Source organism: Diceros bicornis, chromosome 6 (genome assembly GCF_020826845.1).
Source record: "Diceros bicornis minor isolate mBicDic1 chromosome 6, mDicBic1.mat.cur, whole genome shotgun sequence".
In the NCBI taxonomy this organism is placed as follows: Eukaryota; Metazoa; Chordata; class Mammalia; order Perissodactyla; family Rhinocerotidae; genus Diceros; species Diceros bicornis.
This window is the reverse complement of record NC_080745.1, coordinates 5,497,695-5,525,234: the sequence shown is the minus strand read 5'-3', so window position 1 is coordinate 5,525,234 and position 27,540 is coordinate 5,497,695. Positions and strand designations below refer to the sequence as shown.

At 43.6% G+C, this 27,540-nt stretch overlaps 1 pseudogene; it reads left to right on the top strand.

Annotated features, from left to right (window-relative positions):
* The first annotated feature begins 238 nt into the window (after positions 1 to 238).
* The window catches only part of LOC131406875 (uncharacterized), a 44,519-nt pseudogene continuing 17,217 nt past the window's right edge, over positions 239 to 27,540 (top strand).

Genomic DNA, 27,540 nt, shown 5'->3' with positions numbered 1-27,540 from the left:
CTCCGCTTAATAAACCTCTTGCGTTTGCATCAAGCTCGGTCTTCTGTGTCTGTGGGTCCGCGCCTTCCCGAGACTGGAGTTGGGGTTTCCTTTTTGGGATCCTACATTTGGGGGCTCCTCCGGGATCTACGCGGTCACCCCAGACTCCGAAGACCCCTTGGAGGTAAGCCTGAGTGACAGTGTGTGAGAGTGTGCGGCGCCGCAAAGCATTGTTTTGGTTTCGGTATGGGGCAGCCGCCACTTCGGGCCGTGAGGACCGAGCGGCTGCAGTGGCAGACGTGCTGGGAACTGCAGGCTGCAACCCTGGGGGACGCCCCAAGGGACAAGGGGAGTCAGGAAAGCCTGACCACCCCCCTTCAGGTGGAAAAAGAAACGGCACTCTTTTTCCCAGGGAGGACACAAAAACCCCTCCCGTCTGAAGCCGCCTTCGGTTGGCTTGTAGAGACGCCAACCGGGCAAGGTTGTTTATGTTTTGGTGTGTCTTTGGTGTTCGTTGTTCTGTTTTTGTTCGTCACGTGGACCTCATTTGATGGGATGGGACAGACTATGACGACCCCCCCTCTCCTTGACCTTAGACCACTGGACTGAAGTGAGAGCGAGAGCGCACGATTTGTCGGTAGAAATAAAAGAAAGTCATTGGCAGACTTTTTGCACCTCTGAGTGGCCCTCCCTCAATGTGGGTTGGCCCCCTGAGGGAACGTTTAATCTAACTGTTATTCTCGCGGTGAGGGCTATTGTTTTCCAGGAGAGACCGGGGTCCCATCCTGACCAACAACCATATATTACAGTGTGGCAGGATCTAGTGCAGAACCCACTCCCGTGGGTTAAGCCATGGGTAAAAGCGGAAAAACTAGGCCCCCGAGTCCTGGCGCTACAAGATGCGGAGACACGGAAAAAATCGAAATCAACTCGAACAGCGGAGTCGGAGACCCCTTCGCCCCCCCCCCCGTCTACCCTGAGATTGAGCCTCCTCCCGAATGGCCCCCTTTCTCGCCCCCCCTTACCCCCCCCTCCAGGCCCGCAATCAGGACAGAGGACAACTGGCTCGGGTCCCTCCGCTGGAACCCGGAGCCGCCGTGGAGCCACTCCGGACGGGCCTGATACCACGGTGGCGCTCCCGCTAAGAGAGTGCGGAGCTCCTGCGGGACCCAACCAGCTGTCACCCCTCCAGTACTGGCCTTTCTCTTCCTCAGACCTGTATAACTGGAAAAATAACCATCCCCCCTTTTCAGAAAACCCCGCCGGATTAACCGCCCTGATAGAGTCCCTAATGTTTTCCCATCAGCCCACTTGGGATGACTGTCAACAGCTCTTACAGGCGCTCTTCACCACGGAGGAGAGAAAGAGAATCACACAGGAAGCAAGAAAGAACATCAGGGGCACCAACGGGCAGCCGGCAACGATAGCTGAGGCGGAAGAAGGGTTTCCGCACAATCGACCCAACTGGGACTATAACACGGCTGAAGGTAGGGAGGCGCTGTCCGTTTATCGCCGGGCTCTAGTGGCGGGTCTCCGGGGAGTCGCAAGGCGGCCCACCAATTTGGCTAAGGTAAGAGAGATCCAGCAAGGACCCACTGAACCCCCCTCCGTTTTTCTGGAACGATTGATGGAGGCTTATCGCAGGTACACGCCCTTTGATCCGTCCTCGGAAGGGCAGAAGGCCTCTGTCATTATGGCCTTTATTGGACGTAATAAAGGAGGCCGAAAAGGTGTATCATAAAAGGGAGAGTGAAGAGGAAAAGCGGGAGAGAGAGAGAAGGGAGGCTGAGGAGAGGGAAGACAGGAGAGACGGGAGACGAGAAAAAAAAAATCTAACTAAAATACTGGCCGCAGTGATAAGAGAAAAAGAAAGAGAGTCGACAGGGCCAGATCACAGACAGTCAGGGAACCTGGGCAGCGCCCCACGACCGGGCTCACGCAGACGGCAACCCTTGGACAAAAAAAAAAAAAAAAAAAAGGCCACACCCAAGGTGTTGTCTTTAGAAAAAGACGAAGAATAGCGGGGACGGGGCTCGGGCCCCCTCCCCGAGCCTAGGGTAACCCTAACTGTTGAGGGGACCCCTATGAGTTTTCTGATTGATACGGGAGCTGAGTATTCAGTACTGAAGCTACCTGTAGGAACCTACTCAGCTCCCTCCCCCCATCACGAAAATGGTACACTGTCTTGGACCTGAAAGATGCATTCTTCTGCCTACGGCTTCACCCAAAAAGCCAATTACTTTTTGCTTTCTAGTGGCGCGACCCTGATATGGGGATCGTTGGACAACTGACTTGGACGAGACTACCTCAAGGTTTTAAAAACTCCCCTACCCTGTTTGATGAAGCCCTCCACAGGGACTTGACTGATTATAGGGTTAAAAACCCTCAAGTGACTCTTTTACAGTATGTAGATGATCTACTATTGGCGGCAGAAACCCCGGGAGACTGTGAAGAAGAGACCAAGCGCCTCCTGGCCGAGTTGGGTGAGTTGGGATACCGGGCGTCGAAAAAAAGGCACAGTTGTGCCAGGAAAAAGTAGTCTACTTAGGCTACACACTAAAGGACGGCCAAAGGTGGTTAACCGACGCACAGAAAAAGACTGTGACTCAGATTCCTGCGCCAACTTCCGCTCGCCAGGTAAGGGAATTCCTGGGGACGGCCGGCTTCTGCCGATTGTGGATCCCTGGGTTTGCTACCCTGCCTGCTCCACTGTACCCATTGACTAAGGAAAGTGGGAACTTTGTCTGGACTTTAGAGCACCAGAAGGCTTTTGAGACTCTAAAACGGGCATTATTAGAAGCACCCGCATTGGCCCTACCAGACTTGACCAAGCCTTTCACCTTGTATGTAGATGAAAGAAAGGGAATCGCCGGGGGAGTCCTAACTCAAGCCCTTGGGCCCTGGAAGCGCCCAGTCGCATATTTATCAAAAAAACTGGACCCGGTAGCCAGTGGATGGCCCTCCTGCTTAAGGGCGATCGCCGCCACCGCCCAGCTGGTGAAAGATGCAGATAAGCTAACTCTGGGCCAACAGATAACTGTAGTAGCCCCCCATGCCTTAGAAAGCATTATCAGACAGCCTCCAGATCGATGGATGACCAACGCCCGGATGACTCACTACCAGAGTCTGCTCCTAACTGAAAGAATCACCTTTGCCCCACCGGCCATCTTAAACCCGGCCACACTGCTGCCCGAAACGGATGACGAAATACCCGTTCACCAATGCGGCGACATCCTGGCATCAGAGACGGGGACCCGACCCGATTTGCCAGATAAGCCATGGGCTGGGGCCCCTAATTGATACACCGACGGCAGCAGCTTTATGGCAGAAGGTAAGAGGATGGCTGGGGCCGCCGTGGTAAACGGAAAAAAAACTCTGTGGGCAAGCAGCTTGCCGGAAGGGACTTCTGCACAAAAGGCTGAGCTTATCGCCCTGACACAGGCGTTGAGGTTAGCTGAGAATAAGACTGTAAATATATACACGGACAGCAGGTATGCCTTTGATACTGCCCATGTTCATGGGGCTATTTATAAACAAAGAGGGCTGCTTACCTCAGCTGGAAAAGATATCAAAAATAAAAAAGATTCTGGGCCTCCTAGAGGCTATACATTTGCCTAAAAAGGTGGCAATCATCCATTGCCCAGGTCATCAGAAAGGCACCGACCCCACAGCTCAAGGGAACCGCTTAGCGGATTTGGAAGCCAAGCGGGCGGCACTAGGACCTATGGTCCTGGCTCTCCAGGGAGCTAAGGTCAACAAAACTGCCTCCGATGGGGAACTAACTAAAGAAGAGAAAGTCCTGTCCGTTGCAGAAGGGCGAGAATATCTATCACATCTACACCGGCTAACCCACTTAAGCCCTCAGAAACTAATTAAAATTATTGAGGCCTCCCCGTACCAGGTACCAGATTTGAGAAAGGCGGCTGAAGAAATTTATAAAGATTGTAGGGCTTGCGCTCTCACAAATGCTACAGTTACCAAATACCGCACGGGACACAGACTCCGGGGAGATAGGCCCGGAACCTTTTGGGAGATAGACTTTACTGAAGTCAAACCGGCCCGGTATGGAAATAAATATCTTCTAGTATTTGTAGATACCTTCTCGGGATGGGTAGAGGCTTTCCCCACCCGAAAAGAGACTGCCTCTGTAGTAGCCAAGAAGATATTGGAAGAAATCCTCCCGAGATTCGGGATCCCAAAGGTAATTAGATCTGACAATGGTCCTGCAGTCGTTGCCCAGGTAAGTCAGGGACTGGCCAGTCAACTGGGGATCAATTGGAAATTACATTGTGCTTATAGACCCCAGAGCTCAGGCCAGGTAGAAAAGATGAATAGAACAATTAAAGAGACCCTAACTAAATTGTCCATAGAGACCGGCGGTGATGACTGGACAGCCCTCCTGCCCTTTGCCCTATTCCGCACCCGGAACACCCCACAAGGGCCCTTAAAACTTACACCCTTTGAGATCCTCTATGGAACCCCTCCCCCTTTGGCACAAATAGGGATACATGACCCTGACATTATACCTTCTATACCTTTGTCAGCCCGCTTGAAAGCACTTGAGGCCGTCAGGCGCGACATCTGGAACCAGCTAAAAGAGGCCTACCAGCCTGGTGATCTGCTCATCCCGCACCAACTCCAGGTTGGGGACTCTGTCCTTGTGAGACGACATCGGACGGGGTCATTAGAGCCACGTTGGAAGGGGCCCTATGTGGTGCTCCTCACTACGCCCACAGCAGTCAAGGTGGACGGTATAACCTCTTGGGTTCACGCCACACACGTAAAGAAGGCACCCCAGAATGCAGCAGATCTCTGGAAGGTGGAAAAGACTGATAACCCTCTTAAGCTGCGTTTGCGTCGTGGGAACGGCGAGCAGCTTGTCCAATCCTAACCCCCACGCTCCTCAACTGCTCACGTGGCAAGTCGTCTCCCAGGTAGGAGATATAACCTGGTCAATCCAAAAAACTGCTCCCCCTTGGACATGGTGGCCAGACTTACACCCTGACCTTTGTAAACTAGTTATTGGAGCCCCCGGTTGGGACTTAGAAAGGTTCACAGATAACGGTAGGGCCCCATCCCCTCCGGGACACCATGGGTCGGCGAGACAAGCCGGAGGGTGCGGCACCCCGATCGCCGGAGTAGACTAAAGGCAGTGCCCTTTTATGTGTGCCCCGGTTACCACAGACCTCGTTCAATTAACTCCTGGTGCGGGGGCAAGAAAGACTTCTACTGTAAGAACTGGGGATGTGAAACCAGTGGGACTACTTATTGGAAACCCTCTTCTTCTTGGGATTTAATCAGGGTTAGAGCAAATTACAGCCACCAGATAAGTCAGTGGACATGGAAGAGAGGACGAACAATTAATTGGGGCCCAGAATGCAATACCTGGTGCCACCCCTTAACCATTCAGTTCACAGAAAAAGGAAAAACAATTAAAACCTGGACCGGGAATGGTCATTCATGGGGAATAAGATTATACAAAGAACGATATGATGATGGCCTGACCTTCTCTATTAGATTAAAAATAGAACCTCCCGCCAGCAGACCAATAGGGCCAAACAGGATCCTAGCCGATCGGAGGCCCCCTCTGTCCCAAAAATCCCCCGCCAGCAGACCGATAGGGTTAAATAGCCCCAAACCCCCCCAGGCAAAGTCCATAACCCTAAATGGGACCATAGATACGGTCACCAAATCTGCCCTGCGACCACCATCTACGCCACCTCCCGCAGTACCTACTGGGCAAAGATGGCACAGACTGTTTAACTTAGTACGGGGAGCTTACTACGCCTTAAATGGCTCCAACCCTGAAATGACTGAAGCATGCTGGCTATGCCTAGCGGTCAGCCCCCCTTATTATGAAAGAATTGCCACCATGGGGGTCTATAATAACACCACAGACCACACGACTTGTCTTTGGGGCAAAGAAGGGCGGCTAACCCTAACGGATGTGTCGGGGACCGGTTCAGGACTATGCTTAGGAAAAATTCCCCCGGGCTACCAGGCTCTATGTAATAAGACTGAAGTCAGCCTTCCGACCACTCCTGGTCATTTTTTGATACCAGGGCCCAATAGGTGGTGGGCCTGCTCCACAGGCCTGACCCCCTGCATCTCAACTGGCGTATTCAATTCGTCACAAGATTTTTGCGTGCTTGTGCAGTTGGTGCCTAGAATTTATTATCATACTGCCAATAGTTTCGAGGATAAATTTGACCAGAGATCCAGATTATGGAAAAGAGAACCAGTATCCCTCACCCTGGCTGTACTCCTGGGACTGGGAGTTGCCGCGGGCGTAGGGACTGGCACTACGGCCTTAGTCACGGGAGAAAGGGGATTAACTGCCTTGAGCAATGCTATAGATGAAGACCTCAGGACTTTAGAACAGTCCATCTCTAAATTAGAGGAGTCCCTCACCTCCCTGTCTGAAGTAGTGCTCCAGAATAGAAGAGGATTAGACCTGCTGTTTTTAAGAAATAGAGGACTTTGTGCAGCCCTTAAAGAAGACTGCTGTTTCTATGCAGATCACACAGGGGTAGTCCGAGATTCAATGCAAAGATTAAAGAAAAGATTAGACATGAGGCAGCAAAGCAGGGAGGCGCAACAGAGCTGGTTTGAATCCTGGTTCACTAAGTCCCCCTGGATGACAACCTTACTATCCTCCCTAGCAGGACCCTTGCTGATTCTTTGTCTACTCTTAGTTTTCGGACCGTGGGTTTTCAATAGAATTACTGCTTTTATAAGAAAAAGGGTCAATGCAGTGCATGCTATGATGCTCCAACGCCATTACCAAGCTCTCCCACGCAATGAGCCACTGATAGTAGACACCGAAAACTAAGTTCTAAGATTAGAACTAGGGACAAAAGAAGAAGTGGGGAATGAAGGAAGTAAAAATTATATTAAAAATTAAAAAGTTACTACCTTAGAGACAGGTACCTCCACGCCCTAAGGATTCCTGGTATAAGGGGGAACGTTTATCGATCCTGACTGACTCTATTCATGAAAGACCCACCCTAAACTGTTCGGGGAAGAACTGAGAACAAGAGAGTGCTCCAGAGGGATAAGTTTGGGAGGGTCGGGGTGGAGGGGGTCCAGTGGGGACGCGTGTGTGTAACCTGATAATCGCTTCGCGCCATAGCAATTCGCGCCATAAAATATAACTGTTTAAATGTTTTAAATTAGCCAATCATGTAAGACTGCGCCAACCTTTTCCCGCTTTGTGCTCCCAAACCTTATATAAGAATTTGCCCTTTAAGGTCCGGGGTCGACTCCTCTGTCTCCTGCGAGAGATACGTGTCGACCCGGAGCTCCGCTTAATAAACCTCTTGCGTTTGCATCAAGCTCGGTCTTCTGCGTCTGTGGGTCCGCGCCTTCCCGAGACTGGAGTTGGGGTTTCCTGTTTGGGATCTTTACCTTGGTTGTTTTCTCTAGGGACCTTTGACCTCCCCCACTAACTGCCTAAAGAATTTGACATAGTAACTCCTTCCTAGAACAGATCTATCATGATGGCTGTAAAGATAATGTAGGATGGAGGTTACAATAGAAAAGGCACCAACAAGCCCCTCTTATCACAAGTTCTGTCTCTCTGGCCACATTCTCTGGATGACCCTGCGAGGAGTTGCCAGACAATCATTTACATTTATAAGGGAAATCTCCATTTGTAAAGGTATCTCCCTCTCTGTTTTGAGAAGAGAGGGGGATGGCCTCATTTCTACAGGCTTATCAATGTGGAAGTTGAGGCCTTAAAGCTGCATAATAACCTTACTCTTGTTTACTGTGCTTTAGTGGTAATCTCCTGTAACTGACTCCCCCCACCCCCAAAATCCTCCTTTGTCATTGGCTGAACATGGTATTTAAGACGAGAATTTCTGCTATTGTGTTGAGAAACGCAGTGTCCCTGCTTTCTCCCATGTATACATGTTATTAAACTTGGTATTATTTTCTCCTGCTAACCTGTCTTGTTAATTATTTGGCCAGCCATAAGAACCTTAAGGAAAAGGGCAGAGGGAGATTCTCCCTCTTCCCCCGACACTGACTCCAGCCCGGATTTCTCTGAGATACAGACTCATGTAGTCACCTGCTCCTCTGACAGCTCCACCTGGGTTGTCAAAAGTTGTAACTGTATTTTGTCAGATAAGAAGTCTAGTTTCTGTGGGGAGAAGGGAGCTGGGATCCAAAAGAGGCAGCTACATGACACTTTGCTTCACCTTTACACAGAAGGGTTACTTCCCCTTGTTTGTCATTGCAATCCAAAGATCAGTGTGGTCCTTCTCTAACTTGGACAATGCCCCTCTGAAAATTTAGCCATTCCTACAGCCTCCAGCTCACAGAGAACCCCAGCTGAGCCAAGTGTTCAAGAGAACCTCAGCTGAGCTCACTGAGAGGGATCACCAAATCCAGCCATCTCATGCACCTCCACCAGTGCAAGTTTGCCTTAGGATTTACTAGTTGAATTGAAAGTTGCCCCCAAGTGTACCACATGCTACATTTACCTCTAGCCCCTCTGCTCTGGTCTTTCTCTAGTATTAGAAAGTTACTACTAGAAGTCTCATCCATTAGTTCTCAAGCCCACTTTATTTTGATGCAGCATCTCACAGACTCTGCTAGGTGTGGTCTCGGCTACACTTCATCATGCAAAAATTCATCACCATTCTGACAAATGAGCAGCACCTTTTGGTAGTTTCCTGTATTCTATTAGCCATTCAATGGAATTCAAGATTCAGGGAGAATTCATTCATGGGATTCATATGCCATCTTAAACTAGAAATTCAAATTTGATTTCTCTGAATTATCTGAGCCAGTAATTTTTCCAAATCTTTCAATCTCAATTATCTTTAAGGATTCCCTCATTTTACTTAACTCAAGGACTTACCCATAATCTGGAACATGTTGCCTGAGAAAACACTGGCCACAAAGCATCTCTAGCAAATATTATGAGAAAAAAAGGATACCAATGACCTTTAGCTTTAAAATCTTTGCATAGTAGGCAAAGCCCAATAGTCCAATGGCCATCACTTAGTGTTCTGCCTTAGGCTACCATCTACCAGCCTAGGGCTAGGACATCTGCTGTCTGCATCTCCTCATTGCCTTCTGCTCCTAACTTTCCAAAGCATTTACAAGTTTCAAGGAGCAAAGACTGTGTAAAATGGTGGACTCTTTAGTATATGAAGAGATATGGAATTATCTGGTCTGGGCAGATGAGGAATTCTGATTATGAGAGGTAGCACCAGTGATGAACGCCTGTTGAGCCCCACATAGAAAGTCCCAGTAACTGATCAAGTGCACAGTCATCAATAGCAAACTTTTATCTTCATGCTTTGGGGCAAGCTTGCTTTCTTAGGCAGCCCATGAAGATGATCAAGATTTCCCTGGAGTGAGGTTAGTTTGCTTCTGCTACCTCTCACAATGTTTAAACTTCTGTATATCAAAAGTCATCATACACAATATATGAAAACAAACAAACTAGGAGAAATTATGTGCAGTCTATTGTAAGAAAATATATCCTTACTAATTAAAAAAAAAAAAACTCTTTCAGTTAACTAACAAAAGGCAAGTAATAGAATAGAAAATAAGAAGTAAACATGGACAGTCCACAAAAGAAAATAAGTTCCCAAAATTAAAATGCAAATATGTGAAAAATTGTTTGACATTTCTAATAGTCATAGAAACGGAGACTATTTGGACAAAATACTATGTGTGGCTATAAAGATATTAAATACAAAAGCAAATGGAATGAGTACCCAGGTTGGCAAGAGTACAGTTAAGAGAGTGCTTTCTTACCTTGCTCTTGGCGGTTAAAATTGTCACATATATGCGTCTCATTTTCTTTGTCTGTCAGTTTTCACTAGGTTATATTGTGGCAACAAACAATCCCTAAATCTCCTTGGCCTATCACAGTACAGGTTTACTTATCACTCACGGTACATTTTGGCTGTGGGCTGGCTGTGGCATTGCTCAACATGTCTTCTTCATTCTGGGTTCCAGGCTGCTATAGGGACATGGTGTTCTCTGGCACAGAGGAAAAAAGCACAGAGCTGGAAACAGCAAAGGCTCTCAAAGCTGCTGCTAGGAAGTAGCACATGCCACTTCTACTCATGCTCCATCCGCCAGTGCACGTCAGGTATCCACGCCTGACGTAAAGGGGGTGGAGGCGCACCAGAAAGGGCTCTGAAAAAATGGACTAAAAGGAGGACTGCAAACACTATGAACAAATCATATAATCTTTCATACTCTGCTCTCTTCATCACAAATATTCACATTTCTCCCTTTTGTATGAAAAATACACTCCTCTACACCCCAAGGAAAGACGTATCCCAAGGCCGATCTAAAAATGGCTTCACAACCTAAGTGCCCAACAAGGGATGAATGGATGAAGAAGCTGTGGTATATATACACAATGGAATACTACTCAGCCATAAGAAACGATGAAATCCAGCCATTTGTGAAGGTCAAATACCGTATGATCTCCCTCATTAAGTAGTAGATAATAACAACAACAAACAAACACATAGAAACAGAGATTGGATTGGTGGTTGCCAGAGGGGATGTGGGGAGAGAGGAGGGCGAAAGGGATAATTCGGTACATGTGTGTGGTGATGGGTTGTAATTAGTATTTGGGTGATGAACACGATGTAATCTATGCAGAAATAGAAGTATAATGATGTACACCTGAAATTTATACAATGTTATAAACCAATGTTACTGCAATAAACAAAAAATTTTAAAAAATTTAAAAATAAATAAATAAATAATAAAAATGGCTTCAGACCCAAAGTCCAAGATATCTTTTGTTAGTTTCTGCACCTGGTCTATATGTAGCTCCTCTTGATATAGAGACCTATGAACTAAAGAGACAGTTATCTACACCACCACACCCCTCGCCCACACACACACACACACATAAACGCCCAGTTTACAATGTGTCAAGAGGGACAAGATAACCAAACCAATACTCCCTCGTGGGAAGAGAACAGATAGGAAGCACTCACCAGTTACTGGTCCATAAAATTCTGAAATCCTGAGGGACAGATGTTTAAAAAGCCCTTTAACCTGAAGTTGAGAATCCATTGTTCTTCATGGCTGCGCCCTCCTGAAAACCCTCTCTTTTCAATTACCCTTCTGTCCACCTCTGAAGGTGGCACTGGAGAATATGCCCCTCTTACGGGCTGGATAGCTATTTCTTCTTATAAAAGATTAGGTGCCCTAAGGTCATTTTAAATCTTCAACAGTCTCAATCTCTTTAATCCACGCTGGGCCTTCTTTGGCAATAGGACTCTCTCAAAAACAAAGTTTTCTATCTCTTTGATTCCAATCAGCAACACATGAAAGTGGCACCTACAATTCTTTCTGAGACATGTCAAAGCATGTCTCAACTTTATATTGTCTAGGTTATAAATGAAAACCAAGCACATCTTCCAACCATGCACATCCTAGAATTTCTAGATTCTCTATTCTCTTTCAATTCTGCTTGCATATTGGCCAATTCTTTTCTGAGCTAACCTCATTCTTCTAGTACATTTCCTATAGCCACCAGCTCACACAACATTCTATTTTCCCACTTTCTCATAAAGCCATAAGTCCGTTAGATTCATTATCTGCTTTTCAAGCTGTCATAGACAACAGTTTTATCAAATGGTTTGGCATTGCCACATATTTTAGATTTTTGTGTTGTTATGGAGCACCCCTTTTCTGGTAGCAATTCCTATATTGGTCAATTTTTTGCTAAGTTTTGCTGCCATAACAAACTCCCAAATCCTAGTGACTTACAGCAACAAGAGTTTATTTCCCATTCAAGTTCGCGTTGGCTGCAGATCAGCTGTGGCTCTCCTCTCCATGTCTTCTTCATTCTGGGATCCAGGCTGAAGGATCAGCCCCTACCTGAGGCTTGCTGTCTTCATAGCAGATGGAAAAGAGTGATGGCAGACACAGCAGTGACTTTTAAAGGTTTTGCTAGGAAAGGGTGCACATCCTTTATGCTCAAATGGCCAAAGCAAGTCATATGACCAAAACTAACTTCAATGAGAGAATCCGTAAGGTCTTCCCGTGGGAAAGGTACTAGGGGGAACCTGCAGTGATGGGCTTGTGGGGAGCAACAAATATTTTGAATAAGTAGTACAGTGTTCCACACCTCCCTCACAAAAGTGTGAGAATCTAATTAGTAAAAGGGCCTTATGCATTTCCTGGAACATCGGAGTTACTCAATAAATAATCATTTATTTCCCTTTTCATTTCCTTCCCATTCCCTCTTCCTCCACAATACTGAGATTTTAGCAGTCTGTGATTTTGCTGATAGCATCTGCAAGCAGTGAATGAGAACAATGAAATGAAAAAAGATAATAAAAATAATCATCAGAGTGTTTCTTAATTTCCAAAGTGGAGGATGTGTAGGAAGTGCTGATCCTGGTTATGTCCTAATTTGCCTACCATCTTGTAGAATTTACAGGACAGCCTTTTTTCTTGTAACCTTTTGAAAAATTTAATAAATATTTGATGTGTGTCTGTTTTAAAGTCAGCACAATAATTTAGGAATCCAGATGTCATTGGGGTTTTCTTTGGTCATTATTGCTAACAATCAAATATACTGTCCTCACTTAAAAGACCTTACCTTGAACTGATCTGTGCTGGCAAAAACTACATGAATTTCAAGACTTATGGCCTGACTGTGTCTCAGCCATCATTTGCTTTACTTCCTGAACTGTCTCCTTTGAATCATTGGCTATCTCTGAACCTCCGTCATGCCATGACCAAACAGCTGGATTTTGGTGGCTGTTTTTCCCTGTAAACACATTGGTGGAACTGCCAATAAAAATAGCCAGAAAAAAGGCTGCTAAAGCGCAATGTTTTCCCCAGGCAACACTGCTGGCCTATTTATTCAAAATTTGTCTCTATTACCGAGCTGGAACAGTGTCTTTATGGGGTGACAAGACATTGTTAATCCCGTTTCCTCTCTCTTCCTTCTACCGTCTATTCAGCCGGAGGATGTAACCACGGGGAGTCCAAGTAGGTAGGCTTTATTTCATTTTACTCTCACCAGTTCCTAAACAGTTGTTAAATAAAAATAAGCCTCCCCTTCATAATTAGTCATTTCCCTCTTTCCAAATTGCAAATAAAACCAGATTCAAGCTTCAACCTTGATGACTGTTTATCTAACCACCTGCCACGGTGAACCTTCAAATAAACAGAGCTGACCCAGTGATGCAGGCCACTGCGGCTGAACTAGAAACTGGAGGAGCGGCAGGGGACAGAGGTTGAGGATGTGGTACAACTGGGCATCCTAGGACAGTGTCTGATAAAAGGGCTGGAGGCTCACACATTGATTTAAAGCTCCACGTGAAATGAGAGACCTGAGAACTTGCCCAGGAACATTTGTCCACATGTCTCTGGGCTGGGGTGTGTTAGAGCCAGCTTGAGAAAACTGATTGTCAAATTTTCAGGACTTTTGCAAACCAGGTGTTAAATTGCTGGTAGCTTGAAATTGGCCATAGTGGAAGTATTTACAGCAGAAATTGATAAACGCTACAAACCAGGGCTTTTATTTTCAGAGAGCCAGTTGTTAACACTTACCAGCACACCACTACTCTGGACCTTTGGTTGCTGCTCTCAAGCTGAAATCCTGTGGAAATAAGAGTTTCACATCTCCTTTCCCCAGACTTTTGCATTCAGATTCTGTTCACAAAGCAGCGGAGAACATTAAGAAAGTACAGTCATGCACCGCATAACGACGTTTCCATCAATGACAAACCACAATGCTATGGTGATCCCATAAGATCAGTACTGTAGAACCTAGGTGTGTACTAGGCTCTACCATCTAGGTTCATGTAAGTACACTCTATACGATGTTCACACAACAATGAAATCACCTAGCGATGCATTTCTTGGAACATATCCCCGTCATTAAGGAACACATGGCTGTATAACCACCAGGAGCCTGTCACTGGCCATTAACCACAAAGCCTGTTCACAGTCTGTTGTACATATGAAGGGATGCTCAGGAGTGGTCTTCCACTGACATTCACAGCCTGGCCACCACCTGAGGACAGCAATAACTGGTCCTTGTTCCAGCTCTTTCCTATTGTTTACACTGAGCAAGAGAGTCTTGGAAGAGCGTGAGAAAAGTAAGAGAAGGAAAAAGACAGGCCTGAGCCTTACTTGCCTGTGGTGTGTCTGGTAGTGTAAGACAAGGGGAGGTCATGAACCCCCTCCACAATGCAGCTTCATCTCTCTTTGAAATGACATCATGGTAAGAAGAAAGACTCCCACGTGGGAACAAGTCAGAAAATCCAGTCTGGCTCCACCTTTGACACTAACTCACAGTGGGACGTGGGAAAAAGCCACCAACTGCCCTTACAGGGGACCACACTGTCCCAGTGGCTTTCAGTGGTTGGTTAACAGACCCCACCACTTGTGGAGGAGCTTTGGAGATAACAGAAAAATAAATAGAACTAAACGAGGAAGAAAAGAAAAAAAGAGAGAGAAAGAAAGAGAGGAAGGAAGGCAGGAAAAGAGAGAGAAGGAGGGAAAGAGGGAGGAAGAAAAGAAAGAAGGAAGTAAAAAAGAAAGAGAAGGAAGTAAAAAAAAGAAGAAAACAAAGAAAAAAATTGAAAGCTCAGGCTAAAATAACAGGTTTTCTCACCCATAGGAATTGAAAAAATGTTCATTTTTCCAAAGTCTCCCTGAACTCAACAATTGACTTTAAAATAAGTAAATGTCATAAATGTGAACTTAATAAAATAACTATCTACTAATAAAATTTCATGTTTATATGTTTATGAATTGTGCACTTGCATGTAAGATTTTATTTGGGGAAAAAAAGTTCCAGTGCTGAAGATGAAGTTTGAAAACTACTCAGCCAGATGAATTATTTATTCCGTAAATATTTTGTTGTGAGCTATTACAAGGTGTGATGCTAACTGTACATTCATAGGTAGGGAGAGAATCCAGATCTTCTCAAAAAACTCTAAGCCAGACTTCCAGTCAAGGGTTCATGCTTTAAACACCCCCTCCACTCTAAATAGAGCAATTATATTTAAATATTTTTCATTGGTGAAGGGGAGGAAGACTATCCTCTTCCCACTGTGGGTCCTTTCTGGCTGGGCTACAAATTAAATTGACGTGAGATCGAATAGCAGGAGAAAATCAAACAAAGCTTTATAACATGTATACATGGGAGAAACCAGGGAAACTGTGTTTCTCGACAAAATGGCAGAAGTTCTCTTCTTAAGTAGATTTAGGTAAAGACAAAGGTGGATGTTAGGGGTGGGGGAGTCAGTTATGGGAGATTACCAGAAAAGCACAGTAAGGTTATTATGCAGCCTTGCCTTCCGCATTGATAAGTTTCTAGAGATAAGGTCATCCCCACCTCTTCCCAGGGCAGAGAGGGAGATACCTTTACAAACGGAGATTTCCCTTACAAATGTAAATGTTTGGTAAACAGAACTTTGATAAGAATAGGCTTACCAAAGACCCTCCCAGTCTCTCTCTTTTAGGCATAAGTTTGGGGGAAGGTCAAAGTTTCTTTCAGAGAAAATAATCAAGGTAAAGAGACATATTTTGGCTTACCAATTCTGATTTCCCATATTGGATTTTTTAAAAAATTAATACAAAGCCACTTTCAAAGAGAAAAAAAATTTCTTGGTGAACCAAAAACAAAAGACAAAAATGCTAAGAAGGCACTGAGGTCATGACCTTATTGATTCCAGATCAAAACTACAAGTGACTGGAGGTTCAGCTACAGGGAATAATGGAGACCCCAGACCCCAGCAGTGACAGAGGAAAGAGCCATCCCACCACATAAAACAGGGCTTGGATCAACACCTTCATATGAAAGAAGGTTAAAAACCAACTGGGACCACTGCCGGGGGCTGCAACTTGCAACAGCAACCACAGTTCTGGGAGGGAGAAGAGAAGGCTGTTGACGTAACTCCCAGGTGTGCAATAGCTTTGATACCAATGTGGGAGGGGAGTCTACACCTGAGGTTCCATTTGGCCAGATGGAGATGACAACAAAACTGCTGGGCAGGGAGAAGTGAGTGCAGAGAGAGGGAAAACAAACCTCCAAGGAAAGCTAACACTAAGGAGGGCCAACAAAATCCACAAGGGGATGAGTTCACTCTCGAGAAAATGCAAAAACTTAGAACAATCACATATTGAGTTTAAAAATGGTATATTTAAGATCCCCAAAGAGTTAATGCAAAAATAACATCCACTTTTAAAAGAACAAAGAAATTATGAAACAAAACAGAACAAGTCACCATGTACAAGGAACTGGTGAAAATGCGCAAGCAAACGCTTCTCCATTCCTGGCTCAAAGTCCCCGTAGAATACTCCCCACCTCCCCAGCCCACCACGTGGATGAAGTTGAGCTCCCTCTGGGGATGTTGGGTCTCCCAGCTGTCATCCTGTGCAGTGCTCAGCCCTGTGCAGAACGGATCCATGGCAATCGAAGGACAATCTTGCAAAATCATGACCAAAAAAATCATGCCAAGTTTCACCTGAGTGAATTTTTTTTTATGGGCAATGAAATTTGAAAATATTTGCCCTGCTCCTTAGAACATGAAGGTTCCAAATATGAAGAGAAATAAGCATGCCCCGATTTGCACTCAGGAGGGTTCCTGTCGTAGATCTGATCCCCTGAAGCCCACCCTGAGCTAGGGATCATGAGCAAGTGATTTATTCAGGACGGACTCCAAGGAGACCCCATAAGGGAGTGAGGAGAGCAGAATAGGAAACAAGAAGCACAAGGCAAGAGTGCAATTTCAGGCAGAGTCTCTGTCTCAGCCTGTTCTCATACAATTGCATCTAAGCGATTGTCCTGCCTTGAGGCAAGGGAGCTGGGCTTGCACACTCCTGCACCCACCAGTCATTGGCCTAAACTCCCAAGCACTGTCCTCTTTCCGTGTCTATGAGTAAGGCAGCTACCACAGCCCACAGGCAGGCCTCCAAATAAGTCCCAAGCCCTGGCCACAGAGCCAAAAGTGTCCAGAAGGCCAGGGAGTGGGTCACAGAAACGGTAAAAGGCAACTCGGGATTTAGGCAGAGATCAAATATTGTCTGCTGCAGTTACCTTTTCTTGTAGTCAGCAGCTGGGAAGGTTTACGATGATTTTACACTTCCAGAAGGAGAACTAGGACAAGAATAGAAGGAAACCACAATACAGAATGTATAGGTTTCACTCATGTGTGCAAAGAGTGAAGAACATGCCATGACCATAAAGCCTGAAGATAAATTAACAGAAGGACTTCAAGCAGGAACAAATTTCTTAGGTCTAGAGAAACTACAGAACTTAAATTTGGTTCAAATTATCACCAAAACTATAGCTTTCACAAGAACTCTCATTTATTTCTGAATTATTTGAAAACAACGCAAAATTAGTTTTGGAGGCAATTGATAGTTTTAGAAGTTATAAAGATCCTTTATTAATTTTATAGCTGTACTTCCAATAATATTCTTGTAATTAAAAAATCTGACAAAATAACTTCAGCAGATGTGTTTCATTTGCTTAGAAAATTATTTATGATTTTTAGTTAATTGACAGATAAACTCAGAATTTAAACAAAATAATTCAGCTTCTGGTAAAATTGATACCTATAGATAAAATTAATGCACAACAGTTTGAGACTTAATAACTTAGAATAAGTAGAGTTATAGATTGGAGTCTTCAGAGTTTCAACTCATGTGGTCCAAGCACATTTCTTAAAATAAAAGAAAAACCATGTTCTCAAAATCTGTGAGTTGCTTTGGTGGCCATGGACAACTCCTTGTATTCCCTCTGCCAAAGTGTTGGCATGGTTAACATACCCTTGTACTCCAGTGCCCAGGCCCTGCCTGTGGCTAAAAGATGGGCAGTAACAACACAGGGTGGGTGTCCCAAGTCACGCTGCAGAGAGGACTCAAGGAACTGTGGTGAAGGTGATTGGTCAAGGTTTTCACTTGAGGCTTTTTGTGATCCAACTAAAAAGCAAACATTTTCCATTATTAAAAAAAACAGGCAGAAGAGGTGAATATAAATAAGAACCAATTAGAAGTCCTGGGAAATAAAAACATGATCATTGATATTTTTTAAAAATGGATTGAGACAGGCTCAATAAACTCCAGACTGGACAGAGTTCAGTTGGACTGGTGAGTTAATTGGACATTGATCAACTGGAAGCTCTCTGAGGATTTCACCTAGAAAGAGATAAGAAGATTAAAAAGATGCAGAAGAAAGCAAGAGATATGGAGACTAGATCAAAAGATTCCAACATATGTCTAATAAGAGTTCCCAAAATATAAAATAGAGGGAATGGAAGAAGAGCAATATACAAAGAAACAATGGCCAAGAATTTTCTAGTACCAAAAAAGATAAGAGTTTTTTAGACCAAAGCCCAACAAGAAGAATAGAAATAAATCCGCAACGAGATAAGCTGTGGTGGTGATGAAAAATCAAGAATGCGGAGGAAGTGTAAAAGCTATAAGGAAAGACAGGTAAATTGCTCTCTGATTCTCAAAAGCAGCAACAGATGCCAGAAGACAATGGGATGGCATCTCTCTGTGCTGAAGGGACATAATTGTCACTTGGAATTATATACTCACAAACCTTCGCTCATGAGTCATGGCAAAATAAATATATTTCAAACTTACAAAACAGAAAGTTTATCATTCACAGACCCTCACTGAAAAAATGACTAAATAATGTATTTCAACAAGGAAAAAAAAGTGAACACCAAGGGAAGTTTGCGATGCAAAAAGCAATAGTGAGTAAAGAAAGTGGCCAAATATTGTCTGCAAACATAATAAAACTAAGATTTTTGTATTACAGCTATGGAACAAAAGCATTAGATAATAGTCACAAGAAGCAGAATTGAAGAACAGTATGTAACAAAGTATGCCAAAGTCTTTTTCTACTTTTTTTATGTTTGAAAGAGAATAGAAAGATACCAAATTACATAACTACATAATTAATAGATATGTTCAATTACAAGAAATATAACCAATATTAACTTGCCAAACAGAAGGAACAATAAGAGTAAATTAAAATTTTAGCAATTCAGAAGGCAGAAAAGAAGACAAAAATAGATCCAAAAAGAGTATCATAAGCAAAAAAAAAAAAATTAGATGTAGAAATAAGAGTTAACAGTTCAATAATCCTACAAAATATAAATGCATTGTTTGTCTAGAAAAAAGAGAATTATGATATTTTAAAAATCTATATATGCTGCTTATTAGAGGTACACACAAAATAACACAAAAGCCCAAACATGGTAAGAAAGATGAGCCATCAACAGAAGATGTGAATTATCAGAAACACAATCAGGCTTTGTGGAAGTTAGAGGAGAGGAAGAAGAGTGAGAGAGAACCCATGAAATACAGAACTAGATCAGGAAAGTCTTCCTGGAAGAGGAGACATTTGACTTGAGTCTTGAGGAGTGGTGGATTGGGCTGGTAGAGATGGAGAAGAGTATCCACACTGAGGAATCTGAGGACCATGAGATTTGTAAAATGGAGGGTTTGACTGCTCTATGTGACTTGCTACATTATTTTTAGGCAAAGGGAGCCCCCGAAATTTTATGCATCAGGGAATAATATTATATTCTCAAATTCCAAAGACTTCAGGTGTCAATGAGTAGATGGAAAAAGGGATGTGAAAGAATGAATAAATATAGACTTCATGATGTTCCTGATGTCACAGTCTTCCAGCACTAGCTTCGGAGGCCAACTTGCTTGCAAGTCCACAGGAAAGTGACCTATTTTCCTAGAACTTCATTTTCAGTTAGAAGCTTGGGTTCTAGTCTTCCTCTACTAACATAGCGGAGAGTGTGAACCAGATTGCCATCCCTAGGAAATCATTGCCATGTGGTATTTCCCACACAATTCCTCCTTGCTCTAGCTTTAGCTGGGGCAGCGTGAAGTAGAAAAGTAAACCTTGAGAAGGAGAGAAGAACATATATTAAGCTCCTACCATCTTCAAGAAACCACGATAAGCACTTTACTTCTGTATTGTGGGAGAACCAGCCAAGATTGCCCTCTACATCAGTGACGTTATTGTTTCAGTATTGTTTCTGTTCTCCATAGTCTACAACTAAATTTTAACTTGGCTTTGCATTTTAATTTCCTGGAAGTCATTTTTTCTTATTATCTTTTTATTATGAAATGTTTTAAATACATACAAAAGTAGAGATATCATTTCATCTATAAGTATTAATGTTTCACTAGCTATCTCTGAAAGGTGGCTCCTCTTTTGAAGAAACATCAAAATTCCACAATCATACCTAAAACAATTCATGATAATTCCTTAGCATAAACACATGTACAATCAATATTCAGATTTCCCCAAATGTCTTATCAGTTTTGGGGGTTTTTTTAAACAGTTGATTTGTTTGAAACAGAAATCAATTTAGTTGATGTGACTCTTAAATCTTTTTTAATTTGTAGATTTCCTCCATTTCTCTTATTTTCCTTGAATTTTTTATGTGCTCTGGTTTTTTTGTCATTGTTTTGTTTTTCCATAGAAGCCAGGTCATTTGTCCTGTAGAGTTTCCTACATTTTGGATTTTGCCAATTGCATCCCTGTGGTATCATTATCGTGTTCCTTTGTCTCCTATGCTTCCTGAAAATTGGTATTAGATCTAGAGGCTTCATTAGAGTCAGAGTTAGAAGGAAGTTCTAGGAAAACAGGTCACTTTCCAGTGGACCTGCAAGCAAGATGGTCTCCAAAGCCTGTATTGGAAGACTGACATCAGAAACATCATGAAGTCTATATTTATTCATTCTTCCACATTCCTCCTTTATGTATACACACACACACACACACACACACAACACACGCACACACACGCACACAAGCAAGACTATTTCGAAGGTGGTGGTGCTTATTTCCATCAGGACATATATTAATGTCTGGTTGTCTCTCTTGTTGTGGTGTTATCAGCCATTGAGAAGCATTGTCTGGCTCCATTGTCTGGATTCATTAATGCTTTAGAGACTTCAAAATGGTCTAACTCAATCATTCTTTGCATATAAATTGAAATTGTTTCATACAGAGAAGCTACTCCTCCTCAACCCATTATCCAGAGGAAGAAATCCTAAAATAAAAGCAAGATAAATGTTTGATATTTTCCTTTTATTTCCTAGATTTTAAAACAATAAGGTGATTCCCCAGCATCCTCCAAAGTTATTGCTGTGTTTCTTTTATTATTATCATTATGAACAGATGTGTCCTTGTGTTCCTATTGGAGCCTATTAGATGTGTTTTAATAGGTTCCAATCATTATCCTTATGGATGACCAATTTGTCCCATATTTAGCCAGTAGGAGCTTATTCAGGTGGTCTCCTAAGTCCTTTGACACATCTCTAGTCATATTTAACAGCTTCTTTGCTATCTAGCATGACAAGTTATTTAGGCTCATTTTGAACCTTTTCTTCCCCAGAGCTGGAATCAGCTAATTCTCTGTGAAGCTCAGGTTCCCCTTGGTGCTAAATGGCTTTAGAGGTCACAATCTGAAGGCTCACTGCTTACTGGGCCGGGCGCCACTTCTAGGCCTCTCAGTCAACAGACAGGAAAATGTCATAAGGTAAAATACCATTCACATTGACAATTCAAATTTGGAGTTACTGAGTTTTTACTTAACCTCATTCATCTTACATCTGTCTCTTCTTTCAATCACGCCAAAAATCTTTTGGCGTGACGTTTTCAATGTCAATAACATAATCATTCATTTGATTTATTCCAAGATACACACAGTCACAGAGTAATAGTATCAACACCACTACCACCAATATGATTACTGAATACTATTTAAGATATTTTGCAGTTCTTTTTCTCCTTTGAGAATATTCCTCTGGAGACGTAAAAGTACCAGCAATTGGATCCACAGGTTAATGTGTTTTCATTCTCTTATCTCCTTCTCTTTGCCTATTCTTATTTCATAAAGGCCATGTTTTCTAAAATGCACATGTTAGGTAAATGTTCTTCTGCATCTGATTATAAATAATTTTTGTTTCAGGATTCTTTGAAAGGTCTCATTTTGCTTGTTGTTTGTTTTGTTTTTCTGCTATTTCATCCTTAAATATGACTCTTTCTAGCTGGGCCTAATATTTGTTAATAGAGTGGATGGCTTGCCTTGCCTACCCCTTTTCCAATGCAGATGCTGGGTTAGGCATAATAATTGATAATAATATATTTATTGAGGCCTCACTATGTACTAAGAAGTATGAACTAAGAACTAGCTAACTTAATCTCCCTTACAGCCCTGTGACATAGATAATGCTATCTCTATTTTAGAAATGAGAAATCCAAGATGTGAAATACTTTACCCAAATAACATAGATACCAAGTGCCAGAGCCAAGAAGAACCCCTTATCAAAGTTAAAGCTAGAAGAAAGACTGACGTTCACCCCCTTGACTTTAAATTCCACCATCTAATATGTCTCCTACCCCTCTGATTTTAGGCCTGTCTTTAAGTCACAGAGCATAATTCCTAGTGAAGGTGAGAGTAAGTTGGGGGTCCTCTTTTGACCGAATGCAGTTCATAAAAATCTGTAAACTCCTACCCACTCCCAGCATTCCCTGTTCCCAGGGCTCACCTTTTGTCCATCCTGTTCCACAAAAGCCCCCAGGATGCAATGTACAACAGCCAGTCCCTCCCTAGGTTGTATATGGAAATTATAGACTCTGAACAGAACAGAATAGATCCAATGGAAGTGGGAGATGGTGGGCAAGATCCTGACCCCAGAACAGGGCCTGCACATTTCTTTGTTGGGGCTGTCGATGCAAATAATCCATAATAAATCTATAAATCAAAATTGGGGTGAGTTTATTACGAGCCAAATTTGAGGACCATATAGCCCGGGGCCTTCCTTCCCCAAGGAGGGAAGGGCACCAAAGAAGTGGGGTGTACAGAGTGGTTATATACCGTCAAAGAGCATGTATCACACATGATTGCAATGTCCCTTTTACAATAGTCAAAAGACTGTCCTGTCAGCACAGCAATTGATGGACACAGCAGGTATCAGGTCTCCTGTCTCGATGGGCACAACAGGTAGCCAATCTGTTCTCTCAAGTTGGGTGGTCACAGGATGAGCGCAGCAATCAAATCCCAGCCTAGGGAGAAATGCTTATCCTTAAGGAAATGCCAATGTGAAGGAAGTTGCATCCTTATCTTAAGGGCATTTGTTCTTATCTTTGGGACATGGTAAAGCAGATACACAATGTATGTTCAAAGGTCATGTCAGGCACTTTTGGAAAAACAAGGTCAGGCAGAATTAGTTTTACACCAAATGGCTTCTTCATATGCTCCAATATGTCCTAATGCTTGCCATTTATTTATCAGGGCAGAATCTTTATCTGACCTATGGACAGACAATGGGAAGAGAAGTGGTTGTTCTTCCTACTTATTTCTCAGCAACTGGCACCATCCCTTTCAGAGAGGACAGTGGGCAGAACTCCTGCCACCAAAGAAGCTGAGAATTCTGGTATGCCCATTAGGTAGTAAATTATCAAATAATGTTTTAAATCACTTTCATTGATAAGAAAAAGAGGTCATAAGACAGTAATTACCTGATCAATCTTTCATCAGAATTATAGTTAGGAAAATTTCCCCCAAAATGTTGTGATGATTCACTGTTCCTATTTTCAGAACTGTTTTTCTGTAATTTCATTAACATTCATATGGCAATTGGGAGAAAATCTTTAAAGAGCTGATTACCTGAGGCCATTTAAAGTAGAAGTTCTGTATATGTTAAATAATTTAATCGTCACAACAAACCAATGAGGCAAGTAAGGAAACTTTGACTAGAAAATTTAGCCAATGTCCTGTGGCAGAGAAGCAGTTCTGAGCTCCCAGGTGCAAGGCCTCGCATGCTGTTAATTATCTCCTTGATCTCCAGCCTGCTTTGGAACAAGGCACCTCAATTCAGAAAGACCTCCCAGCCCTGGTTGTGGTGGTGTCCCTAATGTCACCCATATTTCTCCACCTGCTTGGGCCCTTCAGCACCAGGTACTATGTACCTATAGTCTCACTACCTCTCTTCCCAGTACAAAGCAAAATCTTCCCCTATCCTTTGTCAGTCTAGGGCCCAGCACACTGAGCAGGGTCTGGAAACCTCAGCTGCTTCTTTGCCCATTGAGATTTCACTGTGAGAAAACACCCCCTTCGATACAGCAAGACACAGGCAATAAAACTTGGCTGCCCTTGTCTCAGCTTAGTTTCCCTTGGGGGATCTCAGTTTTCCCTTCTGAAGAACAAAGGGCACATCCTACTTGTTCTGTGGTAGGTAAGGTCCTTCCCAGTGGAGAATTCTGTGCCTGGAGACATGGAAGGCAGCAATTTCAGGAGGAAGGCGGCTTTTATGTCAACCCTCTGAAACTCAAGCTCCACTTGGCTCCCATCCAGCTGGTTTTCTAGTTTTTAGGGACTACAGCAAAACCAAGTCAGATTCCCCATTGTCTCCCTGAAGGCATATCAGCAAACACAGGGACAGGGATTCCAGTGAGAGAAGCTAAGTGTGGGACTGTGCATTTGTTCTCCATATAGGAATTTGGAGACTGTAATGGGCATGCTTCTATAGTAACCGTGCAACTTGGCAATATTAGTGGGTCCTTGACCGTCTGTTTCACCTCCCCTGATCCTGCATTAGACTGCATCTAGCTCAGGCACAGCGTTGACAGTAACTGCTCATCTTTGCCTGCTCAACCAGCACGTTCCGTGTCTGCTGGAAGAGCTCTCAGTCCTCGTTGCCTTGGGTGGAAAGTTCAAAGCCCAACATCACCATGAGCTAGTGGCCACGCTAAGACTCCAGCCAAGAACTCCTGGCTTCTGGCCTCTCCCAGAATGCATATTCACCCTCCACCTGTCTCTTATCCTCCTTAATTCCTCAGCAGAAACTTCTCGTAGCCTTAACTTCCTTTTAATTGGGTCAAATAAAAATGTTTTTAATTAACTGCTTTGGTTTTTATGCCTCTCATCTAGCTGCTTTTTGCAGTCTGGCAGCTCCCATCTGTCTGTGTTTCAGCAGGCTGCCTCTGCACACATTGCTCCTTTCCCATCCTCTTACTGAGCAACCCTGGGCACCCCCATTATTCTGGGTGCTGGGGAGACAAGACTCCTAGGGACCTACAGTCCCGAAGAGGAGGCAACACATCAAGAGAGAACTCAATATAGCCTGATAAGAATTATGTCCACGGGACATGCAAAAACAGGCGGGAGTGAGTGACGACCCACTGCAGGGAATCAAGAAAGACTTCAGAGAGGAGCTGGCTTTGTGCCTTAAGGAGTGCACTGACCAAATGGAGGCCTGATTATTTTGTAAAAGGCAAAGAACAAAAACCTTCCCAATGTTAACAAAAGGAAGAAAGGACTAGATAAAATACTATACCTGTGTAATGAACAAAAAACTTGGAGTTAACAAACTTTCTCTTGGGGTCTGCAAACTCTATCAGGACTGAATAAGCCACATTCATACGTTAATGCTAATTCCCAAAATCTGATAGATGGGCACCAAGTTAAGACAGTCTCCAGAAAAGGAAGTTTTGAAGAAAGTGTGAGTGGCAACCCCACTTTATCTTCAAGGCACTCTGTGGGGAGGAACTTTTGCATAGTGAGCACGAAGCAGGGGAGAGGAGGCAGGATGAGACAGGAGCCCAGGATGAGCTTGCAGAATGCTGATTCCTGCTCAGGCATCTCAAGCTGATAAGGGTGTGGTATGAAAGTAGCCCAGGAGTCTTCCTGTGGAAGGAAGCCATCTCCTGAGCGTCTTCAACAGCTAGCTTAGCAGCCTGGAGCCCAGCATTCAGCCCAACTGCCTGAACGATTGAGGCTCCACTGGCCATCCCTTCTAGATAAGACAGTGACACTCTTCTGGTATCTGCTTCCTCTGAAGGCTGCAGAGAATCTCAAGCTGAACAAGATGAGGAGGCAAGGAAGAGAAGGGGAAGAGATAGAGGATGAGAAGAAAACATGTCATCTCTATTAGTTTCCTAATGTCACTGTAAAAATTTATAGCAAACTTAATGGCTTAAAAACAACACAAATTTATTACCTACTGTTTCTGTAGGTCAGACATCCAGCACAGTGTGACTGGGCTCTCTGCTCAGGGTCTCATATGATCAAAGTGAAGGAGTCTGTTGGCCAGTCTGGGCTCTTATCTAGAGAGTCAGGGGGAGAACCCACTTGTAGGCTTATTCAGGTTATTGGCAGTTCCTTGTGGTTGTAGGCCTGAGTTCCCGTTTTCTTGACATGTGAGGCCAACATGCTTGTTGAGTGTTTCTTTGCTTTGAACCTCTGACTTCCTCTGCTTTTAAGGACTCATATAATTACACCGAGTCCACCCAGATTATCCAGAATAATCTCCTTATCTTAAAGTCACTAATTAGTAACCTTAATTCTATCTGCAAAGTCCCTTTTTCCCTGCAAGGTAACATATTCTTAGATGTGGTATCTCATCACATTCGCAGCCTTAGGAATTAGATCATTGAGTCCTGTTGGGGACATGAGTCTGCCTACTACACCATCTTTCTCCCCTTAAGTGTCCATCGCCTTGCTATCTCATCTTCTTTTTAAAAATCTGTGCCAGAAAATTTCAGTATAAGACATGGTCTTGACGTACAAGGAACATCCACCTTAGTTGGGGAATTCAAAACAAGACACAACAAATAATCACACCAATCGTCACAACCTGAGTACCCATGGCTCTTTATAGTTCACATTAATCTACCCATCTTTCCTAAATGCCATGTGTCAGTCCACCTTCCTGCTTTCTTTGTACTTTTCCATAACCCTCAAAATCCCAGGCTTCATAATTTTGTCCAGATTTGTCCTCCATACAATCCTCACTAAAGTCCTCCCAAGTCTGACCAATTGAAACAAATGTGCCTCTCTCCTGTGCTGTACTGTCACTATATTGGTCAAGTGTTGACACTTATCATACTTAGCCTGGGCCGTGGCATGAGGTTGGAGTATCTGTCTCCCCCATGGCAATGCACAGGAAGCCCTCATGGCTCACACCACTCCCTGAATCTGGCCATGAGTTACTCTACTGAAGCTGATGCTGGATGGGGGAGATGAGTTATCTGTGACTCAATCTGTAACTCATCAAACGTCTGAATCATCTCAAATCAAAGCAGAAAGAATAGGATGTTCAAATCTGATCGAGACCTGCCTCAATATGACAGCCCATACCTTTATCAAGAGTATTAATATAGCTGGAAAAAATAAATATGAGCAGAGGCAGGATCTACATGGTCCTTGGAAAAGAGAGCGCAAAAGCCAAAAGTCAGAGAACTGTCCAGGAGCCCCTAGGTTGAGATGGTTCTCTAATGTCTTTCCACCCTAAGTAAGACTTCCCTCAAGAATCCCTATCCTCCTTGCCTGAGCCCAGGACTGAAATGGCCTGATGAAGAATTTAGCCTCCCAGATATTTTGTTAAGGGAAAAGTAAATGTACCGTTGTAAATAAACACATCAATGGTCTAAGTCACACATCAGTCTACTAAGAGGTTTGTTTGTGTGTATAAATCCTTAAGAGCCTAGAAAAATGGGAGCTGCCCTGACAGTCAAATTTGAAGGCCTTCATACCAAAGAACTGCACTGAGAAG